The following is a 25,545-nucleotide window of genomic DNA, read 5'->3' as shown; positions in this document are numbered from 1 at the left end:
TAGGTCCAAGTCAGCATGGATTTGTGAAAGGGAAATCATGCTTGAAAAATCTTCTGGAATTTTTTGAGGATGTTTCCAGTAGAGTGGACAAGGGAGAACCAGTTGATGTGGTATATTTGGACTTTCAGAAGGCTTTCGACAAGGTCCCACACAAGAGATTAATGTGCAAAGTTAAAGCACATGGGATTGGGGGTAGTGTGCTGACATGGATTGAGAACTGGTTGTCAGACAGGAAGCAAAGAGTAGGAGTAAATGGGGACTTTTCAGAATGGCAGGCAGTGACTAGTGGGGTACCGCAAGGTTCTGTCCTGGGGCCCCAGCTGTTTACACTGTACATTAATGATTTAGACGAGGGGATTAAATGTAGTATCTCCAAATTTGTGGATGACACTAAGTTGGGTGGCAGTGTGAGCTGCGAGGAGGATGCTATGAGGCTGCAGAGCGACTTGGATAGGTTAGGTGAGTGGGCAAATGCATGGCAGATGAAGTATAATGTGGATAAATGTGAGGTTGTCCACTTTGGTGGTAAAAACAGAGAGACAGACTATTATCTGAATGGTGACAGATTAGGAAAGGGGGAGGTGCAACGAGACCTGGGTGTCATGGTACATCAGTCATTGAAGATTGGCATGCAGGTACAGCAGGCGGTTAAGAAAGCAAATGGCATGTTGGCCTTCATAGCGAGGGGATTTGAGTACAGGGGCAGGGAGGTGTTGCTACAGTTGTACAGGGCCTTGGTGAGGCCACACCTGGAGTATTGTGTACAGTTTTGGTCTCCTAACCTGAGGAAGGACATTCTTGCTATTGAGGGAGTGCAGCGAAGGTTCACCAGGCTGATTCCCGGGATGGCAGGACTGACCTATCAAGAAAGACTGGATCAACTGGGCTTGTATTCACTGGAGTTCAGAAGAATGAGAGGGGACCTCATAGAAACGTTTAAAATTCTGACAGGGTTAGACAGGTTAGATGCAGGAAGAATGTTCCCAATGTTGGGGAAGTCCAGAACCAGGGGACACAGTCTAAGGATAAGGGGTAAGCCATTTAGGACCGAGATGAGGAGGAATTTCTTCACCCAGAGAGTGGTGAACCTGTGGAATTCTCTACCACAGAAAGTTGTTGAGGCCAATTCACTAAATATATTCAAAAAGGAGTTAGATGAAGTCCTTACTACTAGGGGAATCAAGGGGTATGGTGAGAAAGCAGGAATGGGGTACTGAAGTTGCATGTTCAGCCATGAACTCATTGAATGGCGGTGCAGGCTAGAAGGGCCGAATGGCCTACTCCTGCACCTATTTTCTATGTTTCTATGTTTCTATCCCAACTCTCTGTTTTCTGTTAGTTAGCCAATCCTCTATCCATGCTAATATATTAGCCCCAACCCCGTGAACTTTTATCTTGTGCAGTAACCTTTTATGTGGCACCTTGTCAAATGCCTTCTGGAAGTCCAAATACACCACACATCCAGTGCTTCCCATTTATCCACCCTGTTCGTTACATCCTCAAAATTCCAGCAAATTTGTCAAAAGTGACTTCTCCTTGATAAATCCATGCTGACTCTGCCTGACTGAATTATGCTTTTCTAAATGCCCTGCTACTGCTTCTTTAATAATGGACTCCAACATCTTCCCAACCACAGATGTTAGGCTAACTGGTCTATAGTTTGCTGCTTTTTGTCTCCCTCCTTTTTTAAATAGGGGCGTGACATTTGCAGTTTTCCAATCTGCTGGGACCTCGCTAGAATCCAGGGAATTTTGGTAAATTACAACCAATGCATCCACAATCCCTGCCGTTACTTCTCTTAAGACCCGAGGATGCAAGCCATCAGGTCCAGGGGATTTATCCGCCTTTAGTCCCATTATCTTACTGAGTACCACCTCCTTAGTGATTGTGATTGTGTTAAGTTCCTCCGTCCTATAGCCCTGTGACTATCCACTGTTGGGATATTGTTTGTGTCCTCTACCATAAAGACTGATACAAAATATTTGTTCAGAGTTTCTGCCATTTCCATGTTCCTCATTACTAATTCCCCGGTCTCAATTTTTCCCAATGCCTTTTTTTGGCATATTTCAAGAGTTACGCCTGTTTTTTTTGGCCCCAACTACTCCCAAAAAATTACTAGCAAGTTTTCCCGTTCTAATTTTTGAAATTGGCGCCGTGCAGCCTGTCCTTTAGCTTCAGGGGCTGGAGCCTAATGTCTGTGCCCTCCACCCGGCTTCTGCACATGTACGAAAAAAAAATGAAGATTCTTACGTGACTGCTATGGGCGCACATGCCCAGTACACCTCCCGGTCTGCATTCGGTCATTGTTAAAGAGCCAGTTGTGCGGGAGAACTTTGAGTGCTTTGTGAGAATTTAATTCTCAGTGATAAAATCGGAGCTGCAATATGCAATTCGGCTCAAGGACCAAAAATTTCTCACAAGAGGAAGTGGAGGCACTAGTTACTGTAATTGAGGCCAGATGGCACGAACTGGACACAAGCAGAGCTCACATACAAGTTTCACCAAAAAAAATGAAGAAACGCTGGAACCAACTTGTACAAGATTACTGTGCAATGGTGACCACCCCAATGTCTGGAGGCCAGTGCAAAAAGAAGTGGCAAGACCTTGGTAAAGTAGTTAGTGCAATTAATATTTTCATTTATTCACTGGAATTGCAATTGTAAATGTGACCATCTGTATGTCCCACCCAGCAGAAAGATAGCCTCTCTAAAAAGTTATATTTTCATCTTTGCAGAGGAAGGTGGCACACAAGAAAAGAGAAAGAACTCGAACAGGAGGAGGCCCGGCAAATCTGCACACTTGGAAGAAAGGGTCGCTGCTTTGATGGGTCCTACCTGGAGAAAAGCAACCACCACTGCACAAGCTGGGCCCAAACTCGAGGGAGAGGGTAAGTCCTGCTAAAACGTCAAGTACTGCGCGAGCTGGCCATGCTTCGGTTCATGGCAACTACGCCACGGTTGATACAATGTGTTATCATTCATTGTGGTCCTTCAAAGGAGCCTGCTGCCTGCGCTGTGTGAGCGTACTCATAGAAACATAGAAACATAGAAAATAGGTGCAGTAGTAGGCAATTCGGCCCTTCTAGCCTGCACCGCCATTCAATGAGTTCATGGCTGAACATGCAACTTCAGTACCCCATTCCTGCTTTCTCGCCATACCCCTTGATCCCCCTAGTAGTAAGGACTTCATCTAACTCCCTTTTGAATATATTTAGTAAATTGGCCTCAACAACTTTCTGTGGTAGAGAATTCCACAGGTTCACCACTCTCTGGGTGAAGAAGTTTCTCCTCATCTCGGTCCTAAATGGATTACCCCTTATCCTTAGACTGTGACCCCTGGTTCTGGACTTCCCCAACATTGGGAACATTCTTCCTGCATCTAACCTGTCTGAACCCATCAGAATTTTAAACGTTTCTATGAGGTCCTCTCTCATTCTTTTGAACTCCAGTGAATACAAGCCCAGTTGATCCAGTCTTTCTTGATATGTCAGTCCCACCATCCTGGGAATCAGTCTGGTGAACCTTCGCTGTACTCCCTCAATAGCAAGAATGTCCTTCCTCAAGTTAGGAGACCAAAACTGTACACAATACTCCAGGTGTGGCCTCACCAAGGCCCTGCACAACTGTAGCAACACCTCCCTGCCCCTGTACTCAAATCCCCTCGCTATGAAGGCCAACATGCCATTTGTTTTCTTAACCGCCTGCTGTACCTGCATGCCAACCTTCAATGACTGATGTACCATGACACCCAGGTCTCGTTGCACCTCCCCCTTTCCTAATCTGTCACCATTCAGATAATAGTCTGTCTCTCTGTTTTTACCACCAAAGTGGATAACCTCACATTTATCCACATTATACTTCATCTGCTATGCATTTGCCCACTCACCTAACCTATCCAAGTCACTCTGCAGCCTCATAGCATCCTCCTCGCAGCTCACACTGCCACCCAACTTAGTGTCATCTGCAAATTTGGAGATACTACATTTAATCCCCTCGTCTAAATCATTAATGTACAGTGTAAACAGCTGGGGCCCCAGCACAGAACCTTGCGGTACCCCACTAGTCACTGCCTGCCATTCTGAAAAGTACCCATTTACTCCTACTCTTTGCTTCCTGTCTGACAACCAGTTCTCAATCCACGTCAGCACACTACCCCCAATCCCATGTGCTTTAACTTTGCACATTAATCTCTTGTGTGGGACCTTGTCGAAAGCCTTCTGAAAGTCCAAATATACCACATCAACTGGTTCTCCCTTGTCCACTCTACTGGAAACATCCTCAAAAAATTCCAGAAGATTTGTCAAGCATGATTTCCCTTTCACAAATCCATGCTGACTTGGACCTATCATGTCACCTCTTTCCAAATGCGCTGCTATGACATCCTTAATAATTGATTCCATCATTTTACCCACTACTGAGGTCAGGCTGACCGGTCTATAATTCCCTGTTTTCTCTCTCCCTCCTTTTTTAAAAAGTGGGGTTACATTGGCTACCCTCCACTCCATAGGAACTGATCCAGAGTCTATGGAATGTTGGAAAATGACTGTCAATGCAACCGCTATTTCCAAGGCCACCTCCTTAAGTACTCTGGGATGCAGTCCATCAGGCCCTGGGGATTTATCGGCCTTCAATCCCATCAATTTCCCCAACACAATTTCCCGACTAATAAGGATTTCCCTCAGTTCCTCCTCCTTACTAGACCCTCTGACCCCTCTTATATCCGGAAGGTTGTTTGTGTCCTCCTGAGTGAATACTGAACCAAAGTACTTGTTCAATTGGTCCGCCATTTCTTTGTTCCCAGTTATGACTTCCCCTGATTCTGACTGCAGGGGACCTACGTTTGTCTTTACTAACCTTTTGCTCTTTACATATCTATAGAAATTTTTGCAATCCGTCTTAATGTTCCCTGCAAGCTTCTTCTCATACTCCATTTTCCCTGCCCTAATCAAACCCTTTGTCCTCCTCTGCTGAGTTCTAAATTTCTCCCAGTCCCCAGGTTCGCTGCTATTTCTGGCCAATTTGTATGCCACTTCCTTGGCTTTAATACTATCCCTGATTTCCCTTGATAGCCACGGTTGAGCCACCTTCCTTCTTTTATTTTTACACCAGACAGGAATGCACAATTGTTGTAGTTCATCCATGCGGTCTCTAAATGTCTGCCATTGCCCATCCACAGTCAACCCCTTAAGTATAATTCGCCAATCTATCCTAGCCAATTCACGCCTCATAGCTTCAAAGTTACCCTTCTTTAAGTTCTGGACCATGGCCTCTGAATTAACTGTTTCATTCTCCATCCTAATGCAGAATTCCACCATATTATGGTCACTCTTCCCCAAGGGGCCTCGCACAATGAGATTGCTAATTAATCCTCTCTCATTACACAACACCCAGTCTAAGATGGCCTTCCCCCTAGTTGGTTCCTCGATATATTGGTCTAGAAAACCATTCCTTATGCACTCCAGGAAATCCTCCTCCACCGTATTGCTTCCAGTTTGGGTAGCCCAATCTATGTGCATATTAAAGTCACCCATTATAACTGCTGCACCTTTATTGCATGCACCCCTAATTTCCTGTTTGATGCCCTCCCCAACATCACTACTACTGTTTGGAGGTCTGTACACAATTCCCACTAACGTTTTTTGTCCTTTGGTGTTCTGCAGCTCTACCCATATAAATTCCACATCATCCAAGCTAATGTCCTTCCTAACTATTGCCTTAATCTCCTCTTTAACCAGCAATGCTACCCTGCCTCCTTTTCCTTTTATTCTATCCTTCCTGAATGTTGAATACCTCTGGATGTTGAGTTCCCAGCCCTGATCATCCTGGAGCCACGTCTCTGTAATCCCAATCACATCATATTTGTTAACATCTATTTGCACAGTTAATTCATCCACCTTATTACGGATACTCCTTGCATTAAGACACAAAGCCTTCAGGCTTGTTTTTTTAACACCCTTTGTCCTTTTAGAATTTTGCTGTACAGTGGCCCTTTTTGTTCTTTGCCTTGGGTTTCTCTGCCCTCCACTTTTACTCATCTCCTTTCTGTCTTTTGCTTTTGTTTCCTTTTTGTTTCCCTCTGTCTCCCTGCATTGGTTCCCATCCCCCTGCCATATTAGTTTAACTCCTCCCCAACAGCACTAGCAAACACTCCCCCGAGGACATTGGTTCCGGTCCTGCCCAGGTGCAGACCATCCAGTTTGTACTGGTCCCACCTCCCCCAGAACCGGTTCCAATGCCCCAGGAATTTGAATCCCTCCCTGCTGCACCACTGCTCAAGCCACGTATTCATCTGCGCTATCCTGCAATTCCTACTCTGACTAGCACGTGGCACTGGTAGCAATCCCGAGATTATTACTTTTGAGGTCCTACTTTTTAATTTAGCTCCTAGCTCCTTAAATTCGTTTCGTAGGACCTCATCCCTTTTTTTACCAATGTTGTTGGTACCAATGTGCACCACGACAACTGGCTGTTCTCCCTCCCTTTTTAGAATGTCCTGCACCCGCTCCGAGACATCCTTGACCCTTGCACCAGGGAGGCAACATACCATCCTGGACTCTCGGTTGCGGCCGCAGAAACGCCTATCTATTCCCCTTACAATTGAATCCCCTATCACTATCGCTCTTCCACTCTTTTTCCTGCCCTCCTGTGCAACAGAGCCAGCCACGGTGCAATGAACTTGGCTGCTCCTGCCCTCCCCTGATGAGTCATCCCCCTCAACAGTACTCAAAGCAGTGTATCTGTTTTGCGGGGGATGACCGCAGGGGACCCCTGCACTACCTTCCTTGCACTACTCTTCCTGCTGGTCTTCCATTCCCTATCTGGCTGTGGACCCTTCACCTGCGGTACAACCAACTCACTACACGTGCTACTCACGTCATTCTCAGCATCATGGATGCTCCAGAGTGAATCCACCCTCAGCTCCAATTCTACAACGCGGTCCATCAGGAGCTGGAGGCGGATACACTTCCCGCACACGTAGTCGTCAGGGACACCGGAAGTGTCCCTGAGTTCCCACATGGTACAGGAGGAGCATATCACGTGACCGAGCTCCCCTGCCATGACTTAACCCTTAGATACACTTAAATTGGCAACAACAATGTTAAAAGTTACTGACTGATATAAAAAAGAAAGAAAAAGAAAACCTACTTACCAATCACCAGCCAATCACTTACCCCCTTGGCTGTGACGTCACCTTTCTGTTTCTTTCTACTTCATTTTTGCCTTCTCCCTGTAGCTGCACTGGCACGCCTTTTATAGGCCTCACCAATGGACCTCCTCGACGCTGCTCCCGACTGCCGCCAACGCTGGGCCCCGGACTCCCTGCTGTGCCTTTTATAGGCCTCACCAACGGACCTCCTTGACGCTGCTCCCGACTGCCGCCAACGCTGGGCCCCGGACTCCCTGCTGTGCCTTTTATAGGCCTCACCAATGGACCTCCTCGACGCTGCTCCTGACTGCCGCCGATGCTGGGCCCCGGACTCCCTGCTGTGCCTTTTATAGGCCTCACCAACGGACCTCCTCGAAGCTGCCACCCTGCCCCCTCCTCTGCTGCTAACCATTTGTCTGTTCCGTTATATTTTGCAGAACTTGAGGCCAACCCTGACGAGGTTGAAGCCGATGCAGACGCAGATGAGCTTGAAGAGGTAAACATCTTCCAATCCCACCTGCCAAACCAAGAGCATGGGGGTGAGGGGGAAGGGTAGGATGAAACCCTCACTGTTGTACTCACTCTGGAGGAGGTGATGAGGCCGTCCATTGAGTGATGGCCACCCCGATGTCCAGCCCCTTTCCTGAGAGGTATGTTGGGACATGGTTTCGCACAGTCCGAGGCTGCGGGTTCCAGTTGGGTGCAGCAAGCCACACCCAGGGCCCCACTGTCCGATGTTGCGGGTCCCAGTGGGATGCAGCGAGCCACACCCAGGGCCCCACCGTCTAAGGTGCAGTGGGATGCAGTGAGCCTCACCCAGGGTGAGGAGGGGAAGGAAAGTTTGACAGCGCTCTCCTAAAGTGCAGAATCTAACAGATGTGATTCATAGAAACATAGAAAATAGGTGCAGGAGCAGGCCATTCGGCCCTTTGAGCCCGCACCGCCATTCAATATGATCATGGCTGATCATTCAACCTCAGTACCCCACCCCAGCCTTCCCTCCACACCCCCGATCCCTTTAGCCATAAGGGCCACATCTAACTCCTTCTTGAATATGTCCAACGAACTGGACTCAACAACTTTCTGTGGCAGAGAATTCCACAGGTTCACAAGTCTCTGGGTGAAACAGTTTCTCCTCATCTCGGTCCTATATGGCTTACCCCTTATCCTTAGACTCTGACCCCTGGTTCTGGACTTCCCCAACATCGGGAACATTCTTCCTGCATCTAACCTGTCCAGTCCCGTCAGAATGTTATACGTTTCTATGAGATCCCCTCTAATTCTTCTCAATTCCAGTGAGTATAAGCCTTGCCGATCCAGTCTCTCCTCATATGTCAGTCCTGCCATCCCGGGAATCAGTCTGGTGAACCTTCGCTGCACTTACTCAATAGTAAGCATATCCTTCCTCAGATTAGGAGACCAAAACTGCACACAATATTCCAGGTGTGGTCTCACCAAGGCCATGTACAACTGCAGCAAAACCTCTCTGCTCCGATACTCAAATCCCCTTGCTATGAAGGCTAGCATGCCATTTGCTTTCTTTACTGCCTGCTGTACCTGCATACCTACCTTCAATGACTGATACCATGACACCCAGGTCTCATTGCACCTCCCCTTTTACTAATCTGTCACCATTCAGATAATAATCTGCCTTCCTGTTTTTGCCACCAAAGTGGATAACTTCACATTTATCCACATTATACTGCATCTGCCATGCATTTGCCCATTCATCTAACCTGTCCAAGTCCCCCTGCAGCCTCTTAGCATCCTCCTCACAGCTCGCACTGCTTAGTGTCATCTGCAAACCTGGAGATATTACATTCAATTCCTTCGTCTAAAACATTAATGTATATAGCAAATAGCAGATGATGGCAATTTGACCATTGACCTTACGCGATCACGGCTGGACACCATCAGTGGGTGGGTGATGAGGTATCGGGACTGTCAGGAGAAGTAACAACACTCTCACGAGAAATGGGAACACTGTCCGGGCACATGAGGGAGGGAATGTCTCAGGTAGTTGATACATGGTCGGTGAACATAAGGGAGGGAATGTTGCAGATATTTGAGACACTGTCAGGGCACATGAGGAAGGGAATGTCGGACGGTTAGCTGCTGCAATAAGGGAACATGCCCAGACCACGCTGTCATTGACAGAATCAACTGCCACTCCCACTCCAATACGCAGACCAGCCTCTGAAGAGACCAAAGCTGGGCCTTCCACATTGCTGCCTGCCCACACGCCCACGCACAACCCAACCGCCCCTCCCCGCTCCCCCCCCCCGCCCCACCCAATCAAGAAGTACGCATTACCTGAGATGCTCGAAAGAATAAGCTTGGTACCAACCCAAGAAACGCTGTGCCACCGCCTGCAGGCAGGGGTGAAGTCACCAAGACCAAGCGCAATGGGCGCTCTTAGAATAAGGAGGAGGAGAGATGGGTGCAGCCTTTCTTTGCTGCTGCTGCTGTTGTTGTTATTATTGTTTTTTGTAAGTAATGTAAATTTACAAGTTTAAAAGTTTGTATGTGATCTGAAAATTTATAAGTGATCTTAACTGAAAACTGAAAAGTTTGATGCAAGAATATTTTTTATTAGTGAAGTACAAACAAGTGTTAAACTTTTGAATAAAATATATTTTAAATTATAACTGAATCATTTCCATTATTTGTTCCATTATTAACACAACTTTGTGAACTAAAGAAGAATCATTTCCATTATTTGTTTCATTAACACAACACAACATTACGGAACAGGTCCAAACAGTAAACATGGTCCATTTGGAATAGTTGCCGCTGAGTCTTCAGGCAACAAAGCGTTCACGGATGAGCAATTGTTAAAGGGACACGACGGCCCACCCTCCTCCACCGGCCGGGTCGGCGCAACCATTAGGCGAACTAGGCGCACGCCTAGGGCGCCAAAATTTGGGGGGGGAGGGCGCCAAAAAATGGCGTGGTTCAGATCTTGCGGAACAGTTTACTTTGTAGCTTCACGGGTTGTTGCGCCGAACAAACTCGGGAACAATTCATCTGAAACTAAACGGTTGCTTCCAACACAAGTTACAATACAGAGCATTGAGTTTTGAATGGTTGGGTCGTATTAATGAGATAGCTTATTTTAATTGAATGTCTTGATCGGTGGAGATGGCACCATTTTAATCTACAGTGTGCGTCAGAAATGGTTCTAGCCCCGGAGAAGCTGTTTAAGCCTGGCTGAAGTTTCACGGGCTAATGGGATTGTGCAGGCGCTGACTCAGCAGAGAGAAGGCTGACTCGGGCAATCTCACGTCCCTGCTCCTGCATCTCTTGATTTCCATGTAACTCACCCACGATGACAATTTTGTCTCCTGCGGATGACGCACAAAAGGAAAACCCTGCCCCAGAGTTGGTGCCTGCTGATGCCTTTCATCAGCAGGCACCAACCGTTCAGATACAACAAAAAAACAACGTGGTTTCTTCTCATATGATATTGTTGTTGATTTTTATTATTAGACCAATTATCTTTTCACAACGGCGGTCCCACATAACCAACGCCATTTTGGGACCATGCTTTGAACGTGCATGAATCATGACTCCTTTAATGCACAATCAAATGCAAAAACAGATCCCTATTTACAGATGCGTTTCTCCAAATTCTCAAGATACACCATTGTTTAATCCTGATAAGGGCATCATTAAATTGCCGAAGAATGTTACGTTTGAACCAAGATTACACTTGAATCCGGATTTCTATGCATGGCAGATAACATGGATAACTTCCAAATTTTGACAGAATTATCCATTATCTAACAGGATCTTAAGGAGATTTTTTTCTCACACAAAATCTATCACACTCTTCAAATACTTATTGTTTTAGGTTAAGTTGACTACAATCCCTACCCTGTGCATTTAAATCGAGCAAGCAACTTGGGACAAGGAACTCACTGAAACAGGGGCAATGAGTTGACAGTATTCTAGAAATATAGAAAATAGGAGCAGTAGTAGGCCATTCGGCCCTTCGAGTCTGCACTGCCATTCAATATGATCATGGTTGATCCTCTATCTCAATACCATATTCCCGCTTTTTCCCCATACCCCTTGATGTCTTTTGTTTCTAGAAATCTATCTATTTCACTCTTAATTATATTCAGTGATTTGGCCTCCACAGCCTTCTGTGATAGAGAATTCCACAGGTTCACCACCCTCTGAGTGAAAAGATTTCTCTTCATCTTGGTCCTAAATTTCCTACCCAGTATCTTGAGACTGTGACCCCTTGTTCTAGACTTCCCAGCCAGGGGAAACATCCTCCCCGCATACAGTCTATCCAACCCAGTCAGAATTTTATACGTTTCAATGAGATCCCCTCTCATTTTTCTCAACTCCAGTGAATACAGGCCTAGTCGACTCAATCTCTCCTCATACGACAGTCCTGCCATCCCAGGAATCAGTCTGGTGAACCTTCGCTGCACTCCCTCTATGGCAAGTATATTCTTTCTTAGGTAAGGAGACCAAAACTGCACACAATACTGCGGTCTCACCAAGGCCCTGTATAACTGCAGTAAGACATCCTTGCTCCTGTACTAAAATCCTCTTGCAATGAAGGCCAACATATCATTTGCCTTCCTAACTGCTTGCTGCATCTGCATGTTTGTTTTCAATGACTGGTGTACAAGGACACCCAGCTCCCTTTGTACATCGACACTTCCCAAGCCATCACCATTTAAATAATACTTTGTCCTTGTTTTTCCTACCAAAGTGGATAACTTCACATTTATCCACGTTATACTGCATCTGCCATGTGTTTGCCCACTCACTCAACCTATCTAAATCGCCTTGCAGCGTCTTTGCATCCTCCTCACAACTCACAACCCACCTAGTTTTATGTCGTCAACAAACTTGGAAATATTACATTTGGTTCCCTCATTCAAATCATTTATATACATTGTGAATAGCTGGGGCCCAAGCACTGATCCCTGTGGTACCCCACTAGTCACTGCCCGCCACCTTGAAAAAGACCCGTTTATTCCTACTCTCTGTTTCCTGTCAGTTAACCAATTTTTAACCCACGCCAGTACATTACCCCCAATCCTGTGCTTTAATTTTGCACACTAACCTCTTATGTGGGACTTTATCAAAAGCCTTCTGAAAATCCAAATACACTACATCCACTGGTTCTCCCTTATCTATACTATCAGTTACATCCTCAAAAAACTCCAGCAGGTTTGTCAAACATGATTTTCCTTTCAGAAATCCATGTTGACTTTGTTTAATCCTGTTGATATTATCTAAGTGTGCCGTTATCACATCCTTTATAATAGACTCTAGCATTTTCCCCCTTTAGCAGGTTATTTAATTCCCGTCTTTCGCGCATTATTGTACAAATATGGAGATGAGTTCAGCCAGTCTCTGGCTCTACCTTATAAAAAGCCATCAGAAAATACCTGCCCTTTAAATAAACAAACAAAAAAAAAAAAATAATAAATAAATAAATAGGCAGGCACCCTGATCTGGCGATGGCTGGGATCCCACTGGGTGTGGTTAGAGAGGAAACGGGACCCGGGGGAAAGCAAACGCTCTCCAGCAATCACTTCCAGCCCAACTAGGTGGACATCCCACCCAGATCCATCAGGGATCCGCCAAGCCCACTCGGCCCATCCCCCATCAGCGTCTCTGCACTGTCACCAGTGGGCTTTGACGCAGACTCCACTGCTTTTGGGCACCCGATCGCATTCTTTGTGAACAGATCGCTGAGCGAAAAGCATTTCCCCCATCTAGAACGTGCTGTTTTGAAGGCTCTGGGCACTGGGACCACTTGGTTTGGTCAGGTCTTGTGCAGAGTTAGGTTCCAGGGATCCTGGTTCCGGCGATCGAGCCGCTTGCTTTGCCTGTCCGCCTCAGAGAAAGCCATCAACAAGGACCAGTACATCTCGGATAACTTGAGTTGGTGGAGGGGATTGGCGGGGTGCCAGGTGAACAGTTTGCCTCGGGTGTCAATTACCCTTGCGCCGGCCCTGTCCACCGTCATGCTCCGGGTTCAGGTAGCTGCATGGCTTCCTTGTCCGCCTCGTCATCAGCTACTTTCACCTCAGATGGGTGTTCTACTACCAGCTTGATGATGCAGCACACAACAATGAACTGACCGACAATCTCAGGTATATATTGCAAGTAGCTTCTGGAATGGTCCAGGTATCGGAAACGCTGCATCAAGATGCAATGATCCTCTCTATTATGCTGTGCGTCGCAATGTGCGACATTTTGTATTCCCGGTCAGCTTCCGTCCAGGTTACGCGTAGAGGTGTCATCAGCCAAGTGGCAAGACCGAAGCCTTTGTCTCTCAGCAGCCAGCTCTGCCCTTCTGGCTGCTGCTGAAACATGGCAGATATAGCGCTCTCGTGTAGGATGAATGCATCATGGGTGCTCCCAGGGTATCTCGCATCAACTGACATGATACGATACATGTCGTCAGAGACGAGCTGCACATTCACGAAGTGGAAGCCTTTTCTGTTCCTGTACATCTCGGAATCCTCCATAGGTGCTTGCAAGTCGATGTGGGTACAATAAATGCAGCCCTGTCCCTTTGGAAAGTCAGCAATCCTGGAGAAGCCCACAGCCCTGTCATGCATTGCCTGGGTGGTCATGGGGAACTTTATGCAGTCATTCCTCCAGGCATATAGTACAGCAGTCACCTGCCGAATTCAGATATGTGTTGCATGTTGAGAAATGGCGCGCACATCCTCAGTTGTGGCCTGGAATGATCCAGATGCATAGAATGAAAGTGCAGCTGTAACCTTCACTTCAACTGACAAAGCAGTCCTCCTGACGCTTCTAGGTTGCAGGGCTGCTTTTACTAACTCACAGATCTCAGTTACAACTTCTTTGCGGAAACGCAGTCATCTCACACAGTCTGCATCATTCAGGTGCAAGTATGAACGCCTGTCTCAATATACACGACATGGATAAGGCCGCCTGACCATCATCCTACGTGCTCCGAGGTTCCTCATGCGATGATGTCTAATCAATCTTCTCCTCCGCAGCACCATCATGCAGAAGGCTTGCACGAGGTATGACATTGTCAATGCTGCCACCATAATTTAATTTGCAAGAAGCTCAAAGCAGCAGGACAAGGAGTTAAAGCTTCTTTCCTCTCTCTCTCTCCCCAAAGTTGATGCCCTAGTCTGGACCGCACCCTGGTCTGCACATGCGCAATAGCCTTGCTTAGAACGGGAAGCTAGGCATTCAATGAAGGCATTTGGGCAACAAAGTCTAATGCAATTCTTCAATTTTTGATTTTTTTTTTTCCAAAGTACCACCCCACCACCGACTCACCGGGCTCGACGGTCGGCCGGCAGAATCGCTCCCTCGCCCGGACACAGGGGCTCGGCATCCACCATTCCCCCCAACCCAGGCTTCTTTTGACGCTGCTGTATGTCTAAGGGTTCTCATCCTTTCAGTTCGGCTTCCAACCCCCCCTCACCGGGCTTCTTTTGAAGCCGAGCCCCGAGCCCAGTGAGGGAGTGATTTTGCCGGCCGATGCTCCGACCCTCGAGCCCGGTGAGGAGACGTTCGATGTGGCGTGGTACTTTGAAAAAAAAATCAAAAATTAAAGAATTGCAATAGACTTCCATTTTCTCCCTTTGACTTTGAAAAAATTAAGCTTCATGATGCATATTCTTCATCTTCTTGACTCCCTCCAAAACTTTGCATAAAAACAATGGCATCTCTCTGCACCGATTTTTTAATGTGCGCTCGTTTTTCTTTAGTGCCCAGAAGGTTTTTTGGGAGTGGTCACATACGCCGTCCTAGGAAAAATGTAATTTGGCCAAACTTGCTTAAATGTTAAAAACTGGCACAGACATCAGGTTACACCCCCTATGACGCAAAAATATACTATCCTAAAAAAATCATATCTAACTGAGTTACACTGGCGCAGAAACTTTGGGGAAACTTGGATATTTTAATTTATGCCAAAAAAAGTGCACGCCAAAAAAACGGCGCAGATAACTGGGGAAAATTGAGCCCATAATTTGATGTGAATTAAAATTTAACTCAGAGGCCCAGGTAAAGCTAATATTGCAAATAGAAATGCTGCAATAGTACAGTTGGGTCCTCTTCTGAAGTTGAAGTTAAGCCACACTGTTGAGCAGAGCAGGGAGTTTTGCTTGCACTGACAATACTGTAGCTGATTCAGGAGTGCAAAAATGGGAAAGTATATTCCCCAGGATGCACATCTCTTATTCAATAATCATGAACGAGTCATCCTGGACTGCTTTTGCAGTGGGCTATATTCAAAGAGGCCTGGGAAAAAGTTCACTGTCGAGCTTCTTCGTTGGCTAATGCGAGTGGAGCACTACAAATGACTACAAAGTCAAAGGTTAAAACATTAGGAATCCGATGTCCGTCTGTCTTCATGTAGTGACATTGACCTGACCATAAACTGCCCGGTCAGTCAATTTACATAGACAAAGTGTAATAGGCTCGATAAATACAGCTTGCAATACCTAGATACTCTGGTGAGAGTAGAAAATAGTAGAGAGGCAGGAATTAGGCCCCAAATAGGCCATGGAAGAGAAGGCAGCCAAAAAATACCTGTGGTGGGGGGGGTGAAAGTGGAGGGGCTGTGGGGTCAGAAGATTCCTGGAGGAGCTGCATAGACCTGGTGCAGCAACAGGATATACATCTGCTGTTATTTAAAGGGACAATGGCAGGATTGAAGCAAGCAGGCAATCTGGGCAACAAGAATGGCAGCCAAATCAGCTAACTGCTCTAACCCTTCCTTGCAGTCTCGTTCGTTATATGGCATTCTTTCATTCATTATTCTTATGATGCCAGTGGGGTCAGAGGTGAAGGTAGAATCTGACAATAGGGAGTGGAGGCTCTGCAGAAGTCAATTCCTTGTTCCCAAGCTTGTGTACTCACATTACTAGGGTCCTGCTCTTAAAAACAAGAATTCAGGATGTGCATCACACTGACGTGGAGATACTGAGGACCATCCTAGAGTACCTCAACCAGTTCTCAGGGATCACAACAGAGTCTTGTGTTATCCTCGGTACCAATATCGGAGAAAGATTTAAATTATTGGGATACTACCTGAAGCAGGTGGTGGCACCAGGAACATCTGCATTTGTCCCCAATAGAAAAGTCTCCAGACAAGTCACTGCCTCCAAATTGAATGCTTTGACCAATGGCCCTCAGGCCTTGGGATATAATTTGGTGGGAACAATGAAAAACAGTGTCCAAAAGCTGTGGGGCAGCATCTCTCCAGGTCTACAGAATTTAACGTAATACAATCAGGTCTGTCCTCCTGCTAGTCAGTGGGCTCGAGTCTAAGTTAATGGTGCTGTTCTCTCTCCCGTGTCCTTTCCAGCCTGCACATGTAGGCTAAAACATAGCAGCCGAGTAGTTGAAAATAATTTCTGGGCCAATAACTTTATTACACACAACAATATTCAGAGACTATTATATGTATTTCATTGCTGCATTATAGTGAACACTTTTAATACTAGCAGTAGCTATCAATAACACACATCGTTTGATTATCTACACTATATATCGACTTGTTTAATGGTAATCAATTGCACATTATTTTCTCTCCACACTTGCTGACACCCGAGGTCAGTTAAATTTGCAGTAATTACATCACTCATCACTCAACAACCATGTGGTGTAACGTGGCTGCTGCTGTGTGCCATGACACCCATTGCAAATAAACTAAATAGGTGAAAATTAAATAAAACTATCTCCACCAATTACCCCAACACAAATATATGTGGATATATTGGGACAACTACCAGGCAGCAAACTCATTAAGAGTTCAGGTAAAGGTTACAAACTGCTTGAGCTAAATTCTCAGTTTATATCATTAACTGAACCCATCATGAAATTCCTGTTTGCTAACCACTCCTGTATATGCAAATCTCCTGGGGCACTGAACCATAGTATTAATTCATAAGTTGCACATAATGTATTATCTGGGAACAGTGGGAACGGTAGCATTAGTGGTTAAAATACTGGACTAGTAATCCAGAGGCTTGGACTAATGATCTGGAGACACTAGTTCAAATCCCACAACAGCAGCTGGGGAATTTAAATTCAGTTAATTAAATAAATATGGAATTAAAAACCTAGTATCAGTAATAGTGACCATGAAACTATCGGATTGCCCTTTATGCCAAAATTAGGGGAGCTCTCCCACAGACTAGTCAAACTACAGCCTGACATAGTAATACTCACAGAATCATAACTTTCAGTCAATGTCTCGGTCTCCTCCATCACCATCCCTGGGTATGTCCTGTCCCAGTGGCAGCACAGTGGTGTACAGTCGGGAGGGAGTGGCCCACTGACATCAACATTGATTCCAGATCCCATGAAGTCTCATGGTTTCAGATCAATCATGGGCAAGGAAACTTCCTGCTTGTTACCATCTACTATCCTCCCTGAGGTGATGAATCAGTACTTCTCCATGTTGGAAGAAACACTGAGGGTAGCAAGGGCATAGAATGTACTTTGGGTGGGGGACTTCACCAAGAGTGGCTCGGTAGCACCACTACTGACCAAGCCCTGAAGGACATAGCTGCCAGACTGGTGGTGAGAGAACCAACACGAGGCAAAAACCTACTTAAACTCATCCTCACCAATCTACCGGTCACAGATGTATCTGCCCATGACAACATTGGTCGCAGTGACGACCGCACAGTCCTTGTGGAGATGAAGCCCCATCTTCACAATGAGTACACCCTCCATTGCGTTGTTTGGTACTATCACCATGCTAAATGGGATAGATTCAGAACAGGCTTGGCAGCTCAAAACTGGGCATCCATGAGGCGCTGTGGGGCAGCAGCAGAATTGTATTCCACCACAATCTGTAACCTCATGGCCCAGCATATACCTCACTCTATCAGTACCATCAAACCAGGGGACCAACCCTGGTTCAATGAGGAGTGCAGAAGAGCATGCCAGGAGCAGCACCAGACGTACCTAAAAATGAGGTGCCAACCTGGGGAAGCTGCAACACAGGACTACATGCACGCTAGACAGTGAAAGCAGCATGCTAAAAGAGCTAAGTGATCCCACAATCAACGGATCAGATCAAAGCTCTGCAGTCCTGCCACATCCAGTCATGAATGGTGGTGGACAATTAACGGAAGGCGGAGACTTCATGAATATCCCCATCCTCAATGATGACGGAGCTCAGCGCAGAAGTGCAAAAGACAAGGCTGAAGCATTTGCAACCATCTTCAGCCAGAAGTGTCAAGTTGGATGATCCATATCAGCCTCCTCCTGAGGTCCCCACTACCACATAAGCCAGTCTTCAGCCAATTTGATTCGGTTATGGGGAGCGGGCAGGGAAGTGGAACAGAGTCCATGATCAGATCAGCCATGATTTTATTAAATGACGGAGCAGGCTCAAGGGGTCAAATGGCCTACTCCTGCTCCTATTTCTTGTGTTCATGTGACATCAAGAAAAGGCCCCGACAACATCCCAGCTGTCATACCTCTAGCCAAGCTGTTCCAGTACAGCTACAACACTGGCATCTACCCAACAATGTGGGAAATTGCCCAGGTATGTCCTATCCACAAAAAGCAGGATAAATCCAATCCAGCCAATTACCACCCGAACAGCCTACTCTCAATCATCAGCAAAGTAATGGAAGGTGTTGTCGACAGTGATATCAAGCAGCATTTACTCACCAATAACCTGCTCACCGATGCTCAGTTTAGGAACTGCCAGGATCACTCAGCTCCAGACCTCATTACAGCCTCGGTCAAACATGGACAAAAGAGCTGAATTCCCGAGGTGAGGTGAGATTGACTGCTCTCGACATCAAGGCAGCATTTGACCGAGTATGACATCAAGGAGACAATGAAAATCAGGGGGAAATCTTTCCACTGGTTGGAGTCATACCTAGCACAAAGGAAGATTGTGATTGTTGGAGGGCAATCATCTCAGCCCCAGGGCATCGCTGTAGGAGTTACTCAGGGCAGTGTCCCAGTTTCAACCATCTTCAGCTGCTTCATCAATGACCTTCCCTCTATCATAAGGTCAGAAGTGAGGAAGTTCGCTGATGATTGCACAGTGTTCAATTCTATTTGCAACTCCTCCGAAAATTAAGCAGACCATGCCCGCATGCATTAATACCTGGACTACATTGAGGCCTGGGCTGACAAGTGGCAAGTAACATTCGCACCACACAAGTGCCAGGCAATGACTATCTCCATCAAGCGAGAATCTAACCACCTCCCCTTGACATTCAATAGCATTACCATCGCCGAATCCCCCACCATCAACATCTTGGGGGGTCACCATTGACCAGAACTTAACTGGACCAATCACATAAATACTGTGGTTACAAGCAGATCAGAGGCTGGGTATTCTACAGTGAGTGTCTCAAAGCCTTTACTCCATCTACAAGGCACAAGTCAGGAGTGTGATGGTATACTCTCCACTTGCCTGGATGAGTGCAACTCCAACAACACTCAAGAAGCTTGATACCATCCAGGACAAAGCAGCACGCTTGATTGGCACGCCATCCACCACCTTAAACATTCACTCCCTCCACCACCGGTGCACAGTGGCTGCAGTGTGTACAATCTACAAGATGCACTACAGCTACTTGCCAAGGCTTCTTCGGCAGCACCTCACAAACCCGTGACCTCTACCACCTAGAAGGACAGGGGCAACACCATCACCTGCAGGTTCCCCTTCAAGTTACACACCATCCTGACTTGGAAATATATCACCGGTCCTTCATCATCATTGGGTCAAAATCATGGAACTCCCTCCCTAACAGCAATATGGGAGTAACTTCACCATACGGACTGCAGCAGTTCAAGAAGGTAGCTCACCACCACCTTCTCAAGTGCAATTTGAGATGGGCTATAAATGCTGGGCTTGTCAGCCACGCCCATATCCCGCAACAAATATTTTTTTTTAAATGATTTGGCTAAGGTATAAGTCTGCATCCCTTTAAGGCTAAACAGTCTTAATGCTGTTAAGTTAAGTAATCACTGAGTGACTTAATGGGCTGAAAATTGCGGCCTCGCCGGATACGCACGAAGTGCGCACGGACCCAACAAGGCCTCGCAAAAGCCGGTTTTCGGGGCGCGATGAGCATGCGGTGAAAATTAGCTTTTCTGATCTGTCAAGATTTTTTCTGACAGATTCTCTGCATCCCCGGAAGAAGGATATTCGCGCGGGAAAGATTGGGCTATTTGCCCAACGAATGTCCTTCAAACTTTTACGCCTGCAGCTTACTTTTACCAGCGTAAGAATTTTAAAACATAAAAAATAAATTTAAAAAACTCATTTTTATATTAAAAATCTTTGAGAAGGTGGTGGTGGCTGCTGTGCAGCGGCCACCACGCATTAAAAAAATCCACGCACAGGCATCTTCCAAACTTCAAGATGTAGGTCGGGATCTGGAGTATTAGGTCCTTCATTGAAACACCTGTGAACTCATCCCTTTTTGGCTTGGAAGCAAGTCATCCTCGCTTCGAGGGACTGCCTATGATGAAAAACTCTGTCCATTAAGGCAAGTTTATTTTTTAACACTATTAAAATACATTAAAATAAAATCCAAAAAAATGTTTTTTTCTAAAACATTTAATTACATTTAATTTCAATTAATTTTAAATATATGAGGTGGTTTATTTATTTATTATGCTGTGTTTCGGTGTTTTAGGGGGTTTTCTCTGATAGTAATGGGAGCCCGTACAAACAGCTCCCATTTTTATCAATGAGAATACTGCATAGCGATTGGTGGTCCAGGCCTATGTGACTACAGTTTGTACATACGTACGTGAGTGAAAGAAAGGTTCCCTTGCCCTGCGCAGCAAAGCTAGGCCTCCAACCGGAATTTTATGTTCCTCCGAGACCACCAAGTATTTTCATAGATTTTTTTCGGGTCGGAGGCGTCCGTACGAAGGAAGCCCCCGACCGCAATTTCCACCCCCCCCCCCCCCCCCATATATTGGTCAATTAAAAGACTGCATTTGTGCGCTTGGGAATTCCTTTGTTACTCTATACCATGTTTTTAAACTGTGATAGAAATTGAGTGCGTCACTCAAAGTTTGACAAACAGAGTAGGGTACAAATATATCATTTTTATAATTTCACTATTTTCTCGTAGTGGCTTGGAATATACAAGAATCATAGGATCTTGTGGCACAAAACATGGCTATTTGGCTCATTGTGCTTGTGGCACCTCTAACAAAGGGTTAGCTAATTAATTCCACTCCCCCTCTCTTTCCCCATAGTCCTGCAATTTCTTTTCTAGTATATTATACATTTTTTTTCCAGTATATACACACAAATCCTTTTTGAAAGTCAGTATTGAATCTGCTTCCACCATCCTTTCAGGCAGTGCATTCCAGATCATAACAACTTGCTGCATTTACAAATTTCTCCTCATCTTGCCTCTGATTGTTTTGCCAATTATCTTAAATCAGTGTCTGGTTACCGACCCATTCGCCAATGGAAACAGTTTCTCCTTATTCACTCTATCAAGATTGCTGAAAATTTTGGACATCTCTTTTAAATCTCTACTTAACTTTCTCTATTCTAAGGAGAACAATCCCAGCTTCTCCAGTCTCTCCACATAACTGAAGTCTCTCATCCCTGGTATCATTCCAAAAAATAACCTCTGCACTCTCTCCAAGGCCATGACATCCTTCCTAAAATGTGGTGCCCAGGATTAGACAGTCAACAACAGCACCCAACAACAACTTGTATTTATATAGCGCTTTTAACATAGTGAAACCTCCCGAGTTGCTTCACAGGAGTATTACGAGATAAAAACTTTGACACCAAGCCGCATAAGGAGCATTTAGGGCAGGTCAAAGAAGTAGGTTTGAAGAAGGGTATTGAAGGAGGAAAGAGAGGTAGAGAAGTTTAGGCAGGGAATTCCAGAGCTTAGGGCGCAGGCAAGTAAAACCCAACTCAATTCCCAAAAGGGAATGGCACCAGGAGGGTGGCCGCTCATCTGATAAGGAGGGAGTGTGCTACGGGTGCGGGAAAGCTGGGCATTTTAAAAGGGATTGCAGGAGCACAGTAAAGAGATATGGGGGGAGAAGTCCTTCAGGAGCCGCCCAGAGTGGGGGAAGTGGAGCGAGCTCCTCACCATCCCTTGACGAGATAGTAGCTGCAGTGAGGACAGCGCTGGAGGGGACTGGGAAGGTAGCCACGGCAACAAGCAGGGAAGCACCAGCAACCCTGCCAGTACAGAGGCCATGACTAACCCAGACCCAGCCTGCATAACTGTGCCCACTAGAATACGACCCCTGGGGACGACCCTGGGTCAAGATGGAGGTTGAGGGTGTATTGGGTACTTACCTTTTGGACACTGGTGCTTCCAGCACGATAGTCCATTCGGAGGACCCCGCAACCTCACCTCTATCAAACGGGGTGCCGTATCAACTAGTTGGGTTCACAGGAAATGAGAAGGCTGGGTTTTTCTCAGTCCCGCTCGCAGTTGATTTAGGAGCACTCCAAACACAATGTAAGTGCGTCCTGATGAACTGGGAGCAGGTGGGAAAAGGGATCTTGGGGGCTGATTTCATCATCGCTCGCCAGATCCTAGTAGACTTGAGGAATCACTGTCTATGGGGCACAGTAAGCACGGGAGCAGAGGGAGAAGTCATGGTTATTAATAAGAAACAGGGAAAAGGGACTCTGTGTACAATGAAGCCAAAAGTGGGTTACGACCTGGAGGTTCTGGTCGTTAACACCCAGACCGAGTACCGGGCCTATGTGCAAGCAAATCCTGCAGCATTTGTCACCCATAAATACGATTGTGGGAGAGTCACAGGAGTGGAGGTTAGAATAGATGGGGATCCCATGTACCGCCCGCAAAAGCAGTATGGCTTTCCCCGAGAGGCAGAAGCAGACTTGGAGACAGCTTTAAGCTCGCTTGTCAAGCAGGGTGTTTTGAGACCCATAGCCACCCATGTCAACTCCCCGCTTTGGCCGGTTAGGAAACCGGACAATTCTTGGAGGGCTACGGTGGATTATAGGGTGCTCAATAAAAACATCCCAGCTTGTGCTCCCACAGTAGCGGCGGTTGCGGATCTGATAGGGGAAATCCCTGCATCCGCAACCACGTTCACAGTGTTGGACATATCCAACGGGTTCTGGTCTATCCCTGTACGGAGGGAAGACCAGTACAAGTTTGCCTTCACCTTCCGGGAACAGCAGTATACATGGAGCTGCCTCCCACAGGGCTTTCATAATAGTCCCAGCATCTTTCACCAATGCATGGCGAACTGCTTAAAATGCTTCAGCCAACCTGGTCCAGTATGTGGACGACCTGTTGTTGTTCACAGACAGCAGTGAGGAACACGGTCCACTGCTGGCCGAACTGCTGGTCTTACTGAAGGAAGGGGGTTTTAAAGTTAACCCCAAGAAAGCCCAGATAGGTCTAGGAGAGGTAAAATTCCTGGGCCTGACGATAAGGGCAGGAGAAAGGGCCATTGATGAGGCTAGAAGAAAGGCAGTGCAGGAACTCCCTGTCCCTAGGGATGTGTCGGGGGTAAGGTCTTTCCTGGGAATCACTGGCTACTGTAGGGACTTCATCGAGGACTATGCAGCCACTGCCGCCCCTCTGCTCAGACTCCTACATAAGGGGGTCGAGTGGGAATGGGACGAGGGCTGTGAGGCAGCATTTGTCCGTCTTAAGAGAGACCTGCAGGTAGCACCAGCCCTAGGGGCAATTGATGGGGGAGATGAATTCTTCCTGGAGGTGGCAGCCGGTGGCGACAGCTTAAGTGCAGTGTTGCTCCAGGAGCGAAATGGTCAGCTGAGACCAGTGGTGTACTCCTCCAGGGTCCTCACGGAGGTAGAAAAGGGATACTCCAATTGTGAGAGGCACTTGCTTGCCACCCACTGGGCAGTAAAGAGAGCTCAGGTCTTTACCGGAATATCCCCCATTACACTCCTCACCCATCATACCCCGACGCAGATGCTGTTGGACGGGAGGATTAAGGACGGGACAGTGAGCAGTGGTAGAATCACTCGCTGGACCCTCCTCCTCTCCCAAATGACTTTAAAGGTCAAGGGCCTCTGCGAGCCCAGGCTCCCAGCAAATTTAATCTATCCAGGGCAGCCGCATAGATGCTCTGTGGAGGGGGTATGGGACATCAACTTTGGATTTCGGGCAGGGATACACCCCACAGGCCACGAGATCTACGTTGATGGCTCCAGTTCAGTGTCCGCGGGTACAAGACTCACGGGCTGCGGAGTTTGGGATCCCAAGGCAGGGATTGCCTTGGCTCTTAAACTCCCATGCACCCTAAGCACCCAGCAGGCGGAACTCTCGGCGGTGATGTATGTGGTCACACACCCCGAGGAATTCCCTACCCCATACACGATTTGCTCGGACAGCATGTTCACTTGCAATTCGTGTACAGAGTATCTGGCGATTTGGTCACGCCGGGGGTACACCTCTGCGGATGGGAAGCCCCTTGTGACCAAACCCCTGCTAGAAAAGATCGTGGCTGCAGTGGGAGAAACCGGGGATGTATATATCCATAAGGTAAAGGCCCACTCCAAAACTGAGCCACGGGGGGAAGGTAACCAGCAGGCAGACCTGCTGGCAAGGGAAGGTGCTCGTACAGGTCGCCCATGGGACCCAGACGAGGCAGGCAGGATAGCAGCAGCAAGAAGCAAGCCAGGGACACAAGGGAGCATAGGGGCGGCTGCGGCCCTGGACCTTAAAGTAGTCCAGATGCAGGATCCTGAAGGCTGCCTTGGCTGCTATCAAAAGGGGGGAAAAGGCGGAGGGCCCATACAGTGCTGCAGATATTGCTGTGCGGGAAGGCATGGTGTTTAAAGGGGACAAATGGGTAGTGCCGCCACAACACCGGAGGGAATTCTTTCAGCTGGCCCATGAGGGTCCAGGTGCGGGAAACCCTGGGCCGGAATCTACCTGGCAACGGGTAGAAAAGGCAGGATGGTGGCCAGGCCTCCGGGAAGACGTCTGCAACTTCTGTGCGGGCTGTCTGGTTTGCGCTGCAAACATCCCAGACCCTCAGAAAAGGAAGGTATCTATGGGAACGTCAGGCGGGTAGAGGGACCGTGGCAGTCGATCCAGATCGACTACATTGGACCCCTACCGGCCGCCCAGGGAGGTTATAAATACTGCCTCATCCTGGTGGATGTGTTTTCCAAGAGGGTGGAAGCCTTCCCTTGCTGAACAGCTACCGCGGTGGGGACTGCAAAAATCCTGGTGAGGGAGGTGTTCTCTCGTTGGGGTCTACCTCAAATCGTGGAGTCCGACCAGGGAAGCCACTTCACCGGCCAGGTGATGCAGGCCACCCTAAAGGTGCTGGGGATAAGAGCCAAATGGCATGTCGCCTACAACCCTCAGTCCTCAGGCCCCTTAGAATGCCGGAACCAGACCCTAAAGGAAAGGCTGCGCAAGGAGACGGGAG

This window comes from Pristiophorus japonicus, chromosome 15 (genome assembly GCF_044704955.1).
Source record: "Pristiophorus japonicus isolate sPriJap1 chromosome 15, sPriJap1.hap1, whole genome shotgun sequence".
Classification (NCBI taxonomy): Eukaryota; Metazoa; Chordata; class Chondrichthyes; family Pristiophoridae; genus Pristiophorus; species Pristiophorus japonicus.
This window is presented reverse-complemented; position numbering follows the sequence as displayed.